Consider the following 17,412-nt stretch of genomic DNA (forward strand, 5'->3'; position numbering starts at 1 on the left):
ACTCTCTTCCAAACTTGAATGTGCTTCTCATCATCTGGGAGTTAATCAGGTGGCTAAAGCTGCATAAATCTCTTTGCTACCTCTAAGTTGATCTGTTGGCAAAGATTACCCTTTCCCCATAGGCACATCTGTTTACAACTTGGGAAAGCATATCTCTATGTATTCAATTTGCAAAATAGTCACTGAAAGAATCTTTTATGCCAGATATTGCTTTAGAACTGGGATATAGTAGAGAACACAAGATAGTGAGGATACTGCTCATATGCAGAATTTCACTAAAGGAAAGGGAAAATAAGCAAAATAAGTATAAGACTGATGAGTGCTATGCTGAGTAATAAGTGTGATGATTTCAAACAGACAGGTTGGATACTATTATAGACAGGGCAGAGGATGCTTTCTAAAACTGAAACACAAATGCTAATGAGGATCTGCTCATCTAACATTCAGAGGAAGCATTCCAAGCACAAAAAATAGCCATTGCAAACCCCCAAATTGCAGAAGTAGCTGGGCAATGCTGAGAAAACAAAGGATGTCCAGGGTGGCTGAAACATGACTCCTGTATCAAAAATCTCTTACGCTCTCCCTCCAAATTTGTCTGCATGAGCCATCATTTATGACAGACATTGCTATGGCAGCCAGCTTTGCCCAGATGTAACCCTGCCTCAGATTTCTGCCTTAGCCTCACCAACATTTCTAGCTTTTTTATCCAAGGGTATTCTGATGAAATGGTATTGGACCCTACAGGAAACCTTGGCCCTCATGTATACGCATGTGGCAGCAAAGGGCTGAGACCCAGTGGGTGGAGACTGAGAGCTGTATTTATTTCCTCTATTCACTTAAAAAAGAGAGAGAGGAAAGAAAGAAAAAGAGAAAGAAAGAAAAGAAAAGAAAAGAAAAGAAAAGAAAAGAAAAGAAAAGAAAAGAAAGAAGGAAGGAAGGAAGGAAGGAAGGAAGGAAGGAAGGAAGGAAGGAAGGAAGGAAGGAAGGAAGGAAGGAAGAATGGAGGGAGGGAGAGGGAGGGAGGAGGGAGGGAGGGAAGAAGGGAGGAAGAGAAAAGAAGGAAGGAAGGAAAAAGAAAAGAAGACTCTCTTCTCACATCTTTGCGTTTATCCCCGTCTTTCCCCTAAGCTTTATCTTATCACAGACATGAGGAAGAAAAATAGATTCTGTGGTTTGCAAATATGGCTCAGGCCATTTTCTTTTACACTTGATGCTGTGTACCTTAAATAATTACTTCACAATATGATGAGTTTTTCTTCAGCTTTCAAGTGTCAGGTGGAAGGAAAAAAAAATGCCCTCCCATATTTCAAGTTAGTTGTCTGCTTCAGATTAATAACCTACCTATCTTCCTGTCAGAATGAGGTAGAGGTGGACATGGTGGATAAACTATAAAATGAAAAATAGGTAAATACAGATATTCCTGTCACTACCATCTTTCAGTCCCTCTTACCATCAGAGACTGGAATCCCAGCCTGGTAGGTGCATAAGGAGCAGGGGTTGAAGTGGAGGATATTATCGGGAGGAGTAAAAGTATGAAAGGCTTCAGATAGTTGAAGGATCCTGTGAGATGATGAGTGGGGACATTTGTCCTGCAGCCTTTTAAGAATTTAGGAGATTCTTGTGCCTTCATTTGCTCTGGGAAACACAGGATTCTTCTTGGGATTTGCCACTGATTTTGAATAGTTAAAATATGTTTCAGCCTCTATATTATACACTCTAAATACATTATGTCATTTATCCTATTCTTCATTATTTTAATACTGTTATTTTCTACATTTTATTTATTTATTTTTAAGATTTTATTTATTCATTTGACAGAGAGAGAGACTGCCAGTGAGAGAGGGAACACAAGCAGGGGGAATGGGACAGGAAGAAGCAGGGTCCCAGTGGAGCAGGCAGCCCAATGCGGGGCTCGATCCCAGGACCCTGGGATCATGACCTGAACCGAAGGCAGGCGCTTAACGACTGAGCCGCCCAGGCACCCCTGCATTTTATAATTGATGAAAATGAAGATGAATTGTTCCACGCCCTAAAATCTGTAAAGAGACAAACATTTGAAGGTAGAGTCCAAAGGTGTAAAGCTTTACATTTAAGTTCAGGAATGGGAGAGAGAAGCTTCAGGTGTTCTTTTAGATTTTTCTATTCTTTTGATTATTATAAAGAAAATGGATTCAAGATCTTTCCAAGGATAAATACTCTGGTTTGGTAAGAGAGTCTCTCATTACCTGTATTTCAGTAAACTAAATATACTGAAGAAGGCACTAGAAGTTTAGAACCCCTGATATACGTTATAATTTAAAACATGAAAAGGAGTTAAGAATGGTAGTCACTTTAGTATACTAAATCTTTGTACATAAATCGATAAAAAAAAAATTTAAAGGCATAAATAAAAAACATAGGGGGCCTTCCTTGGTGGCTCAGTTGCTTAAGCATTTGCTTTGGCTCAGGTCATGATCCCAGGACTCTGTGATCCAGCCATGCATCTGGCTCCAGGCTCAACCCTTTCCCTCTGCCCCTCCCTACTGCTCATGCTCTCTCTCTCTCTCTCTCTCTCTCTCTCTCTCCTCTCTCACTTGCTCTCTCTCTAATAAATACATAAAGTCTTTAAAAAAATACATAAATCAGATAAAGATTTATAAGAAAATCGCGAGGTAAGTCTGGTATAGAACATAGTATTTTACTGATAATGTCTTTTACCTTAGATCACAATGATAGGAGTTGAACAGTACTCTATCATTAACCTAATTTCACATGATACTCCTTTCTGATGCTTTTGAAATTATGGACACGCAGAAAAACACTTTTCCCAAAGTCAGAATTTTCATTATGAGGACAATATAGAAAAAAGCAAAAGTTGAAATTCAAGTTTTATGATAGGATACCATATTGCATGATTAATTCTTCAGATAGACCTTTTATACCATGATGTTTTAACGCATACGTCATCACAAAAATGATGCTGATATCCATGCAGGCAGGTCCTATGGGTGGCTCTGTACATTGTTTAATTTCAAAGAGAGATCATTAGCTTTGCTCTTGTGAGCAAAATTACCAGAAAATTCACTTTCCCGATAGTATCCAACCAAGATACTCTAATCATTATTCTTTCTTTTAAGAAATGTCAGTAACATGGCAAGCCAGGCATCCATCACCACTCTGTTGGATCTCTATGTGGATAAAACTTGCCTTTAAGCTGCAGATGGCTCTTTAATCTTATAATGATTCAGAATTGTCCAACCGTACTCTGTTTTTAGACTTTTCACTAGAAGAGAAATCCACCCTGAGTCTCTTATTTTATTAACCTATTTGGCTAGATAGATCAAAGTTTTAAAAATAATAAGGCCAGGATTTCTATTACTTTATATATAATGACACGATTCTCCTACAGCTCTTGTGATTTCAGCACCTACAGAGATTAGAACACCACATTTTACAGTTGCCAATGTGCAAGTTTAAAACATAGTGTTATCCCCATTATGATATTTGAAAAGTTCTGAAAAACAAATGAAAATGTTTCTATAAATCTAATTTTTAATAAATACTGCAAGCAAATAGCTCAAATAAAATCACATCTAAAAAGATTGTATTTTTTAAATAAAATCTAAGCTTTTTAGTGACTACTTTTTTTTTATTACTGATTTTCTGTCCCTGCCAACACCCCAGAATCTCACAACTGAGTCACTTTTCAGGGCCTTTACTTCATTATTTTTGTCTCCTTTTTCTGTTCCTTTTATTAAAACAGCAGAGGTCCATTTGGAGCCCCCTGCTTGGCACTGCTGCAGGGATTTAAACTTTAACAAGTTCAAAGAAAACAAGAATTATAAGGAGAAGCCTTGGATTTATATAGATTCTTTTGAAGAGCTCAGAGTATGAGAAACCTTTCCCTTGGTCAAGGTTAAGGTTACAAAGTGTAGAACATGTAATCTTTGTATTCTTTTCAGCCTCTCATGCTTCTATACAATTCCCAAAACACCTTACTGAAAATGGTAGGTACGGTATCAGTCAAGGTCCTAAAAGGAAACAGATTTCTACTCAGATTTTTCAACAGTCCTTAGTAAGGAAATGTTTACAGGAGTAAGCACAGGGTTACGGGAATAACAACGGGTTTTGAGGTACTCAGATACTAATATGTCACTACTGACCTTGCATCAGAAAAAAACAGAGGAGAAAATCATGCCACTGAAGCTCACTGAGAGAGAGAACCAGAAAGGGAGGCAAGGGATGCTATAGAGGTAAGTGGATATAACCACAGCCAGAGAGTGCTCCCCATAGCAAGGAGGATAGATGAGAGCTGTCCCTCCTTCTTCCCTCTGATCCCTCAGGTGGTCTGCCATTAACCCAAATAACTAGAAGCCAGCCTTTATGGGAGCATCAGCAATGCAGTCTGCAGAGGTTAGCCCCCTGGGGCACAACAAATGGTAAAGAATGAATATGGAAAGGCAAAAAAGGAAAAGGCACAGTGTGCCTTTGCCATTTACCTGTTTTTTTTTTCCTTTGCTCCAGATTAAGAAAATCATATTCAATAGAGGGTAGATACAATTCTAATCAGTTATTAAATCACCATAGGATGATGCAGACTAAATCATTAAGTCACTACTAAAATATAAAATGTAACATTTGCTAGCTGCAGAACTCTCCATATTAATCAAGAGAGAACTGAAGGGAGAGGAGGGAGTAGTGAAATAATAATCGTGTAAGTTATGCCATAGAATGTCTTCCTAGCTGCTAAGATGTAAGGAGATGCACAACAAATGAAACGTAACAACACAGGTATAAAGAAACTGACAAACTCTTATTTCATGTAATTATACTTACACTGCTCCTTCCTTCCTTCCTTCCTTCCTTCCTTCCTTCCTTCCTTCCTTCCTTCCTTCCTTCCTTTTTGAACTTGGATTCTATCTACACTATCCAGAGATGACTGAAGTGACTGAGCAGGTTGCATATAAAAACACACTGCAATACATTGTTTCCCTAACCTTTCAGATTCATTTGCAGTGGTACAGCCCCTCTACCTTATTGACCCACCATAGGCCACTATTGAATCCAGACTTCAATTAATCAATGAAGTCAATCATTTGATCCCATAACTAATGTTAACACATTAAATTACAAGTTGCCAATTTAATAGATTCAACCCTATCCAAGTTTATATTGTCCATCTCTGTATCATCCTTTTAGAATCCTTTTCCACTTCTATTCTCCAATGTCAGCTGATACAAGTTAGAAGGATCTAGTAAATCCTTTAGTGTTGTATCAACTTTGGGAACCAAACTTAAAATTGTTTCTCTGGATCATGTAAGAGCTTAATTCCTGTAAAAATGCCTGGACACAGTGATGGGTAGGGAAAGTGTTTTTCCTAATGGTTAATTCTAATAGTTTTATGTTATACTAATAATAAAGCATAATAATGATTATATGACTGAGCTGTAAAAGAAATAGCTCACTTGGCCACTGAAGCAACATTATGTTAAAATTCCACCACTGGCATATGATTGTTTCATATTAGTAACTGGAATTTTTGTTTAGGGACCATTTACCGTGAAATGAGGGTAAAAAAAAAAAATAACAGCAGTGATGTAATAATTCAAAAAAAAAGTTATAATTCAGCAAAAAAGTAAAAGCAGCCCCCCTTTACATAGTTTTCTTTATAACAAAATCTAGGTCAAAGCTTATCTGTTAAAATTTTTTTGAGGGATGTGGTCCCAGGGACATAAGAGTAAGAGAAAATGGGAAGTCCTGCAAGCAAACTTGTCCACAGATTTTTGAACAAACATAGCTGACTGATTGCTTGGCCATGCTGGATTATCTCCTAAAAGAGCATTTGAAACACATGCATCTTGGAATAGCCCATCTAGTAGAGGAGAAGTAAACAGTGTAACTGCTGGAAACTTCCAAATTCACTTTATTTGTTAAAATCCACCCCGCCTTACTTTCAGGGATGCTGGCAAAATATCCCCAGGACTTTGTCACTATAAAGTCAGAGGACTTGGATACTGAAATTACTTGCTGAAATAATATTTTGTTTGTTTGTTTCTTTTAATGCTTGAGTAAACAAACAAAAAGAAAGGCCCAAGTGAATTCTCTTGATAGTAGACATAATTCTCCCAGAACCTCAAGGCACAAAGGCAATCTTTATCTTTTTGGTAATTAGAATTAATTATAGCAGATAGCAGAATAAACCCAAAGTTACCAAAGAGTAGTTTCAACCTCCAGTTCAGTCGAACCTTTATTTTGTTCATTAGTAGAGGCACTGACCATCTGGAAATTAAGGTCTTTAATTCAGAAGAGGCTAAGTTTTAGGGATAGAAAGCCCACATTATACAGGTGACTCAAAAAAGTGATGGTACAAGGAGTTATTTCTAGTTAATACATTCTTGCTACTGACATAGTGTTATCTGATTACCATTAGATTCATATGCTACATCCTAGAAGACAGCACTCAAATCCCAAAGTATAGACCTCTGTAGCTGGCACCTTAGTTAAGCCTGCAGTGAGCTATTACACCATTCTATCAGACCAGTTTCCTCTTGGTTCTGGGGAACATCGTAAGATCAGTGACTTCTGTGGTCAAGAGCTTATTGTCTCACTGACTTTGAAATATAATGAATGCATTAACCTGAGTGCGTCTGAGGCATAAGATATTCATGCATCAAGCAGTCTGTAAACACATTGATAATGGTACTTATGGAAACCTTTCAGATAAGGAAGAAAAATTCTATATCTAGAATACATATTGATTACTATAAGAATACAGTGTTTTCACTTCCAAGGTGGAATTGGTTAATTTAATCAACCTAATACCAGGTAGGTGAATGGTTGGTGCATTAAAGAATCATGCTTAGTTGAGTACTTAGTGTTTGTTTGTAATGCTGATAGGGTTGACAGATTTGAGACATAAAAATGTAGACTACACAGTCAAATTTGAATTTCACACATAGAGCACATTTTTTTTTTAGTATAAATGTGTTTCATATACTAAAACAAACAAAAAAACTATTACTTATTTACAATTCACATTTAAGTTGGCATCGTATATATCATCTGGCAATTTTAGCGGCTATCTAATTGGATATTCTAAAGTGTTAAGTAGCAAGATCAGCATTGATGACAAGGTACTGGGATTTGAATTCCATTAATAGCCTCTATCACTGCCAAACTCACAACTTTAGTAAGGAGGCCCACTGGATAAATACTGGAGTTGCATATGATAGAGGCCAGTTGTGATCCATGGGGCAAGTCATCCTGTTTGAAATAGGTGACATGATTTGTGGGGCCCACTGCCAAATGAAAACTTAGGACCCTCATTCAAAAATCCCTATGAATTTCAAGTGAAAGCAGTGCATTAAACCAACTGTGGAGCCTTCTGAATGTGGCGCCATATGTGACTACCTGAATTACATATCCATGGAGTTACCCTTGTTCCTGTCTAGGTGGGTTTTGAGATACTCTTCGGGAGTAAATGTTCTCCTTTGGGAATTAATATGAGACAAAATGATATTTATGTACACTTTATATCCATTCCCATCGATCCATCCATTTAACTCCCCCGACTTCTTTGATCAGATCTCCCGTTATTTTTCTCTAGTGACTCCTAATCAAACTGGTCAAGCTACTCATCAGGGCGTGAGAGTCAGTGTACATCAGTACTTCAAGCTGTCTCTCCCCTCATATTAATTTGATGGCCATTTTCATCCTAGTTCTGTCCAGTGGAAGGATTTCTCTTTACCACTGTCCTTTAGTGACACTCATAAAAGAGGAGGTAAAATGGCAGTTCTTTCTGTCCAGTGCCAATATACTGCACTAACCCATCTCTTAACCAAGGCCAAGGCCTTTCTTAACTCTGTCAGCTGGTCATAAGAAATTCTCAATGAGGCCAGAGATATGAATTGAAGAAGAGCAACAGAGGAAAGTGACATAAGAGTCCAAGCCACCTATTTATATAATTTACTACAATTTCAGAATCTGTTTGAGCCTGAGCTATAAAGCACACTTCCATCATATAATGAATTGCAACTATCTCTGCACAACTTTATGAAATGATGGGTATACAGCTTGGGTTTCAGTTCCTAATTGTCATTACTATAACCTAGTAGCATATCAGGAGCTTTATCAAGAGAAAAAAAATATCTTGGCTACAAAAGTTGTTACCTTTCTCCAGAACCCTAGGATTTCATGCTGTGACTCTCCTTTAGGTTTTTCTGATGACTCTACACCGCATCCTTACCCACTATGCATTCCTCAAGTACCATCGAATATGCTAGGCCTTATGGATCATGTGACAAGTTTGCTTTCCTTAAAGGCTTGATTTGCTGCAGAGCATCTGAGTCCCACTCAAAACAACTACCTTCAGAATTACCCAATAAGTTAGTTCTAGTCCCAAATGTGGTAGATGCTGTCTCCAAAATCCAAAATGTTTCATGAAACATTGTGTCTCTTTCTTGAACACTGGAGCTGAGAGGTGCAAAAACTTGTCCTTTATCATAAAAAGCATATCCTAGCACCTCACAGACCACTGGACTCATAAAGATTTCATTATTGTGAAGGGCAATTTAAGTTCTGCTGAGTTACCTGCCAACCTCTGACACATATTTGTGTAGATAATTTAGAATATTCGACACTCCCCACTCACTGAATCCAATTAACATGACATGATCAATATATTGGACTAATGGAAAATCTGGTGGAAGTTTAAGTTGAACAAAGTCCCTGGAGACTAAGCTGTAATAGAGAATAAAGGAATTAACAGCTTTGATGTGAGACAATGAATGTGTATTGCTGCCCATTCTAGGGAACCATTAATTGCCTTTGCTTTTGATTCTCCCTACTGATGAATATCAAGAAGTAATTATTCACTAATTCATTGCTCACATACCAAGTGCCAAAAGTTTTGTTGTTCTCTTCCAGTAAAAAATAACCATGCCTGAAACAATTCCAGCTAAGCAGCTGCAATTGGAGCCGATACTTGGTTAGGTTTAGAGATAGACGCCTTCATCCATCTGGCTAATGCACTGACTAGGCAGGCAACTGAATGGGAGATATGGCACAACTACATTAGCAAACTTTAAATCTTTGTTAGTGTTACTAATCACTGTGAGTACTCATGGAATGTTTTACTGTTGCTGATTTACTATGTTGATAAAGTAGAGAGATTTGGATCCAGGGGAAATAACCAAAGTTTTATAGGTGACCCATTTGTCCCAACCGTAATTAGGTAACATCTTTATCAGGTAGCCTCCATAAGCTTTAGCTCTAGCTGGAGAACTATTGTGGCATTTCTTGTTCTTTTTTTTTTTTTTTTTAAAGATTTTATTTATTTATTTGACAGAGAGAGACAGCGAGAGAGGGAACACAAGCAGGGGGAGTGTGAGATGAAGAAGCAGTCTTCCCGCTGAGCAGGGAGCCTGATGTGGGGCTCAATCCCAGGACCCTGGGATCATGACCTGAGCCAATGGCAGACACTTAACAACTAAGCCATCCAGGCATCCCCATTTCTTGTTCTTTAATGCCAGTATCAGTGAAAAGTATCAAACATTTCTTTGAAAGTCTTGTCATTTTTCCTTGTCTATACTAATTCTGTTGAAAACACCTTCATGTCCTTTACTATTACAGGATTCTTCCTCAAGGGGACCAGACCACAATTTCAAACAATAAGCTATGGATTTGTGAACATATTTAGATATTTGAACTACATTAGACCTGAAAACTGGAGGAAGGACCACACTTTTCCACTACCATAGCTGCTCACTAGCTCTTAAGCTTATATAAATCAAATTTGCATTATACAAATCAAAATATATAATAGTTGACCATCTATCTCTCTCCTAGGAAAACCACGATCTATTTAGTTATCATCACAGAGTCCTAAAGATCATGTTATCCTGACAGACACACAGGTCATGCTACCCACTATGTATTAATTTTGCCCTCCTTGCCTCTGAATGTGAAGTCTTGTTATTTGGTCTGCCTTTTCAAACTCCCACCATATCCACTGATTATTAAGTAGTCCGTTACATTACGCTCCTACTAAAAATCACACTACGCAGAGAACAGCTATCATCAAGATTCTCAGAGATGTTGCTATCTCCCTTGTCAGCAGATTCTTTATTATCTTAAAGAAAAGAATGTTCTTTGGACACTCCAAGACAACATAATCAGAGGGTAGGTTATCTGGTCTTAATAATAAATCCATTGTAGCATTCACATTTCCTCTTACTTTAGACATTTTTGTCAATATTGTGGCCCTTTTCTTCACTTCTTAAAAGCATTCATAGCATCCAGTGCAGATACCACATATAGCTACTGGAAAGGTCCAAGACTAAAGATACTGAATTTTTTATAGAGTTGGCTCCAAGAGAGTATCAGTTGCCTAGAACTGCATATTGTGTCCAAAGATTCTGTGGCAAACTAAACTTTTCACTTTCCAGTTAGAAAACTATTCGAAGAGATTGAGTAGAAAATGTTGGACATGGAAATGTGTTTAAGTTTGGGGAATACATAGCAAGTGGGGCTGTGTTGATGTGGTTCCAGGAAACAATTCCAGCTAAGGCATAGTCAGCTGTCTGTATGAGTAGAAGAAAGGGAAAAAATTGGCAAAGTACGTTTTCAGGGAAGGAACTGACTAAATTCCCTTGTCAAAGACCTAACCAAGTGGACATAGGTTTAAGGCCATTTTCCAAGCTGTACAAACACACAGAATGCTAATCAGGAAAGAAAATTAAAAGTCATAACAGTGACACAAAGTAATAAAGAAGCGTATTTTTTTTCAAGAGCATCCAATTGACAAAAGCTTGTAAATTTTATCTAGAATAAACATAACAATATATTTGAACTTTCCATATTGCTGATAAAGAAAAATCTAAAGCTACCTATTTCAGGAACTGAATTGGCAATTATAGGGTCAGGCTAACACATATTTTGGCAGGTCTAAGAAAGTCAGAAACTGACAAATCTTTCCTGTTCCTTAATTCTGCTTTTACATGTGTTTCTCTGAAAGAGAATTGCACAAAAATGTGAAATCATTTCTTGCCAAAATTTAAGAAGCATACATTTTTTTTCTAATAAATCCTTTGATATTTAGTTGATGGAAGGATACATGACATGCTAAATTTTAGAAAGAAAAGATACTTTTAAATAAATTTAAGCTCTACTATTTTGGGGATCTGATAAAGAAAAATATATATATAATTAGCTTAATTCTCTCTTATTTATTTATTTATTTATTTAATTAATTAATTTTTTTGAGAGAGAGCGAGCGTGATCAGGGGGTGGGACAGAGGGACAGGGAAAGAGAGAATCTTAATCTTTAAGTAACTTTGCACACAAGTCTAAATTCATGATAATTTTTGCCTTGAAGATAGTTGTTTGGCTATTGAATAGATTACTTTTTAATTCTTATAATTGGAGTAATTCACATATGTTGTGTTCCTTGCAACTTAAAAGAAACTAATAATTGTACCAAAGTTAGTAAATGAATTTGATCATGGGTTTATAAAAGACAGTCCTCCTTCCCAATTTTGTGTGCATGTGTTTTCTACAGGAACATAATGGTCATATATAAATTTTGAAATATGAAGTTTGAAAGACAGTTAAAACTTGTGCTCAATCTGGCAAGTATTTTAAAAGGCTGAGAATATGTTTTACAGATCAGAACTAGGATGACTAGGATGACTTATATGAGCAAAACTATATGAGAAATATTTAAAAGTAAAATTCAGAAAGTTCATTGACTCATGGATATTGAGGATGAAGGAGTCTTTTATCTTCCTAATAATTAGGAAATCTCACTCTACTTAAACCAGCTAGAGTATATTATGTTCTCCGCAACAGAACTCTAAAGGGTACTCCAATCAAAGGGGGAATCCATGTGAAATAAAATGCTGAAGTTCAGGAAAGTGGTTGTAACATGGAATCTGTTGTGTCATAAAATTATATACATGAAGTATTTGAAACCAGAGGAGACATGCAAAGGAAATAGTCCTGAGAACAATATCAACTGTATTAGTCAGGGTTCTCCACAGAAACAGAACCAATAGGATAGATATAGATATATAAGAGATATTTTTATGCCATTGACTCCTGTGATTATGGAGGTTGAGGAGGTCCACTATCTGCCATCTGTAAGCTGGGGAGCAAAGAAAGCTAGTAGTATAATTCATCATATTTTGAGGTGAGAAGCACTAGTATAAATCCAGAGTACAAAGGAATCCAAAGGCTTGAGAGCAGAAGTTCTGATGTCAGAGGGCAGGCAAAGATGGATAGTCCAACTCAAGAGAAAGAGAAAACGAGCTCTTCCTTCACCTTTTTGTTCTATTCTGGTCTTCAGTGGATTCGATGATGCCCCCAACCTTCACTTCGGTAGAGATGGATCTCTTTACTCAGTGTACTGATTTAAATGCCAATCTCTGCCACAGACCTACCCAGAAATAATGTTTTACTGCTATATGGTCATCTCTTAGCCCAATCAATTGACACAGAAAAGTAACTGCCATAATCATCCAAATGCAAAACTATGTAAGAATAGGTATAAGAGGGGTGCCTGGGTGGCACAGTCAGTTAAGCAACTGCCTTCACCTCAGGTCATGATCCCAGGGTCCTGGGATCAAGCCCCACATCGGGCTCTCCCCTCAATGGCAAGTCCGCTTCTCCCTCTCCAGAGCTCTGTGATCTCTCTCACTTTCACGCTCTCTCAAATAAATAAATAAAATCTTAAAAAAAAAAAAATAGGTATAAGAAATATAACAAGAGCACATTTTTGTAAGCCAGAGGAAAACAGAGTGTTACAAAAGCTCATGGAAGCAATTTTAATACCTTGGATTTCAGAAAAGACCAATTGGATGAAGACTGAAGATATCAACCATAATCATTCTGTGTGTGTGTGTGTGTGTGTGTGTGTGTGTGTGTGTGTGTGAGGGCCCTGTTTTTATGCACAAGGACAGTGAGTAGCAGTGTCACATTAAGCACAGGGAGATTTGTTTTAAGTGGACATAAGTAAGCTGTTTGATATTCCACCCAACCTTAAATGTTTTGACTTTTTGCAAGCATATACTTGGAAAGGCCTTGAGGTAGGAGGCAGATGTGAGAGTCAATATCAACAAGGAGTTAAAGTGTGGTGCATCCCAGGATAGAACCATCCATGGGAAAAAGACAGAAGATTGATTCACAACTCTATTAATACAGATTTAACCTTTTATAAATGTTACTAGTTCTTACCTGCACAATGTAAAATGAATTCCACACAAATCTTCTTTAAATATTTTGAGATTCCTTTACTATATTGGTTATTTATAAAATAAGAACTCTAAAGAACTAAGACTTTCATGCACGTAAGTTGAAGTATAAACCATTATACTTAACAAATTTTGTGCATGAATAAATCCTCATTTGAATATCTTTGGTTGGGGCGTTCAGAATACATAACTCAGAGAATATGACATGATTTCCAAGTTTCAGTTTGTTTGTCAAAGCACTCAACCATATAGAAGAGTGGCTAATGATTTCTTGCTTAAATGTGCAATAAAATTACTAGGGATGTGAAACTCAACAACAACAAATAAAAACATTTCCTGACAGCAAAATAAATGACTAACATGCTTGAAAATGAATACATACTTATTCAATTTGCTCTAGATTTAGCTGTGTTGCATTCAGCGGGAAGTTGTCACAGAGCAATGAAGCTGCAGTATACACAGATGGTCCTGTTTCTTGTAGGAACAGACATCTGTATCCATCCATGGCAGCAGATCAGCAATTTCTTTTAATTACTTTCTTGAAAATTTCTGAGTTACTTATTTTCCATCTAGAAAAGAAATATGCATTCATATTTATCTTAAACTCTTGGCATTATATTAATTATATTACTTTGAAGCATAATTATTATTCTATTGCTATAATAAAATCACTAATATTATTTAATTCATTTTATTCTCATATTACTCCTGCAAGGTAGTTAGGAAAAATTTTATTATAAATATTTATATTTTAGGAAACTGACCCAGGAAGATTAAATCATTTAACCAACATTATTCAACTTGTAAATTTTAAGCCAAGAATTAAAACCTAATCATTTGATTACAAAATTATGGTATTTTACTATAGATATAATTATTTGTGGAATATCACATGCTGAAATATGATGAAAATAAGCTTAATATTGATTAAAATAGATCAACTAAAATATTTTGGTTTAATGAAAAAACCAGTCCAATATTTTGGCCTCACCAATACCATGATGATTTATAATTTTTCTTTCCTTTTTTGACTTTATAGAATTGAAGGTGTAAAAAAAATTAAAGCAGTAAAGAAACAGAAGAGAGGGAGAAATCACAACTTATCTTTACTTTGTCCATAAGATAAACTTCCATTAGCTAGCTAACATTACCTTGAAAATAAAATTATGACCTGTTTGACTAAACAGAAGAGCTGAGCTACACAGTAAAAGTAAGAGTCAGAAATAATTTGGCATTGTACAATCTTGGAGCTTCAAGAATATGTAATGGAAAGGCAATCTGATTCTTAATTTTCCTTTTAAGATCATCATCATTATTATTATTTTAAATTTTAGAGATAACATGGGGGTGGGGAGGGGCAAAGGGAGAGGGAGAGAGAAAATCTCAAGCAGACTCCCCACTGAATGTAGAGCCCTACTTGCAGGGCTTGATCTCAACACCCTGAGATGATGACCTGAGCCAAAATCAAGAGTGGGAAGTTTAACCAACTGAGCCACCCAGGTGCCCCAAGGCAATCTGATTCTAATTGTTACTCAGGATGAATTGAGAAAAGAAATTATCCGTTACACCGTTATGCACAAGCTTTTATTTCTTTAAAATATCCAATTTATGACTTAAAGACAAGATATACTTGCTTTAAAGATCTATATGATTTTGCATAATGTAACATTATGTTATTTTCCCTTATTCCATCATTTTGAAATTCTCAGACTTTTCTTCTAAGCTCAGTTCATATTTTGGGAAAACTTTTCCAATTTATTCCCCAAACCACCAGTGCAATACTTTCTCCTTCTTGATATATTTTTTGTGTTCTATACCTATCTCCTATAATGGACATTGTGGTTGAATGCTTATTATTAGTAGTAGTATTATCATATACTTTCTACTCCCATTGTGTATCACCAAGGCAATTCTAAGTTCCAGGTAATTCTGGCTCCCTATCCTTCTTGCCTTTGCCACTTGTACAGTGAGTAGAACTCTATAACTTTGGACAGAGAAAAGAGAGGGAAAAAAATAAATGTTTTGCTTTATCATTGAATCATTACTTCAATCAAACCTGAATCTCATCTTACCTCTGTATTTTCTCTTTTGCCTTAATGGGTTTTCAGTTATATTCAGGCCAAAGCATCATAAAAGGTAAACACAATGTTCCAGGGACTATTCTTAGAACTTATATTACAAGTTAATTCATTAATTCACAACATCTCTATGAAGTTACTGCAATGAGGAACTAAGGCATAGAAAGGTTATACCCTTGCTCAAAGACATACGACTATTAAGTGGCAGAGTAAGGATTCCAGTTCAGGCAGTTTGGTGAAATACTCAAGCATCTTGAATAATATGACATATTGCTTCCATTAGTTCACATTCTACTGTGTATTTGTATCTGTGCTCCACTTCAGTTCTTACAGTGCAGGGGATATTTTTAATTGGTCTTTATTTGTCTGTGCATTTCTACCATTCAGCATCATGCTTGGAAACATAATCAAGCAAAATTATTGTTATGGGTAAAATGAGACCTGTTCCTTCTGCAAGTGAAAAATTACAAAGTAATGATTACTAGTAGAACGCTTCAGTAAAACAGAAAACCATTACCTGGAGAAACTAAAGATATTTTCGTTTGTTTCTATCTTCTCCCTTCCCTAGTGGCATCTGGCCTAAACATTCTCAAGCAATTCCTACCATAGCTGGAAAGATCTTAGTTTACAGAAAATAATATTTGAATAGCCTGTTGGCCAACTACGGGCCCCAGCCAGAACACTTGATAATGTATTCTTCAATTTAAAAAGCATTAGTATGTGATAACTATATATTGAATGTCATGCTATGGGGTCCTTTCGGTATTTTCTTTTCCAGTCTATAGGAGGTTATTTGGGAAACCTTGTTAAAGATTGGCCTGAAGAAATATTCAGATAGTGGTCCTTTATTGCAACAACTCAAAGTCTCACAAAAATCAGTTATAGATAGCTATGGGCTTTTGAATTATTCCTTATAAGTAATATCGGAAACAATAGTTTTAGTGGTTGGCTGGTTTAATGGATTTGACTTTTAGGCTTGGAAAGAATATCAAGAGAAGGGAGTACAAACATTTGTGAGGAAAGAGAAACCAATTGAATATTTAAAAACATGTTTTGCTATAATTTAGTTCCTGATTTTGTTGATGATTCATCTTTTTGTTTAAGGCTTAAAAGTATTTTTCCTGACTGTGAGAGCACTATGAATTGAAGACTTAGACCATTATTAGGATAAATGTTTTCTTTTCCCCATTGAACTCTTATCACAGGAAATGGAATTCTTTTTACCTGAGGCATCACTTAGTAATTAAAGAAATGTGGTTTCCTAATGCTAATTTCTGTAATAAAAAGGAAATGTATGAACACATTAAATTGAAAATTGTAGTGATAATAAAAGGTACATTTCACATGTCTCACATAGAATAATGGTTTTCTTGCTTTCTAAAATAGAATACTCAAAAGAAGTTTTTTTTTTCATTTTATTTTCTCATACAATATTTATTCCATGAAATGACTAAATATGCAAATTGACTGCTTTACTTTTTTAAATTTTGTGAGCTTCTTTTTCCTTTAGAACTTTGTAGATTTCCGCATACATATTTTATATATATTTTGTTAGATTTATGACTATTTCATTTTTTTAATTTCTTTTTTTTTTTTTTTAACTTATAGCAAGAATTACTACCAAACGCCACTCACTGGGCCAGGGATCCTTGTGGTGTTGATGAAAGACTTGCCCCTCATGTAGCACACTATCTACACTTGTGAATTCATCAGCCAGCCAGCAGCCTGAACTTCAAGCTTTAATAATGTCTGTATTTTATTTTTTGTGGCAATATGAGTGGTGCTGTATTTTTTATTTCAGTGTCAACTTACTTAGTGATAACATAAAAGAAAACAATTAATTTTTTAAACATACACTTTGTATCCTGCAATATTGCTATTATTGCTTTATTTGTTCCAGGGTTTTTTGTTGTTTGAGATTTTCTAAATAGACAGTTGTCATCTCTGACCAAAGATGATTTCATTTCTTCCTTCCAAATCTGTGTAAGTTTTATTCCTTTTCTTGTCTAACAGCATTAACTAAGACATCCAGTAAGATTTTTTTTTTAAAGATTTATGTATTTTAGAGAGTGGGGGGAAGGACAGCAAGAGAGGGAGAGAGTCTTAAG

General features: G+C 35.9%; 1 non-coding gene across 1 annotated transcript; it reads right to left on the minus strand.

The window, feature by feature from the left end:
• Positions 1-16,904: 16,904 nt before the first annotated feature.
• LOC123801197 (small nucleolar RNA SNORA62/SNORA6 family) lies at positions 16,905-17,057 on the minus strand. The gene has a single exon (XR_006782154.1). It is a non-coding gene; the product is annotated as a small nucleolar RNA SNORA62/SNORA6 family (small nucleolar RNA).
• Positions 17,058-17,412: the final 355 nt, after the last annotated feature.

Source organism: Ursus americanus, chromosome 10 (assembly GCF_024610735.1).
Source record: "Ursus americanus isolate L20-20 chromosome 10, mUrsAme1.1.p, whole genome shotgun sequence".
Lineage (NCBI taxonomy): Eukaryota > Metazoa > Chordata > Mammalia > Carnivora > Ursidae > Ursus > Ursus americanus.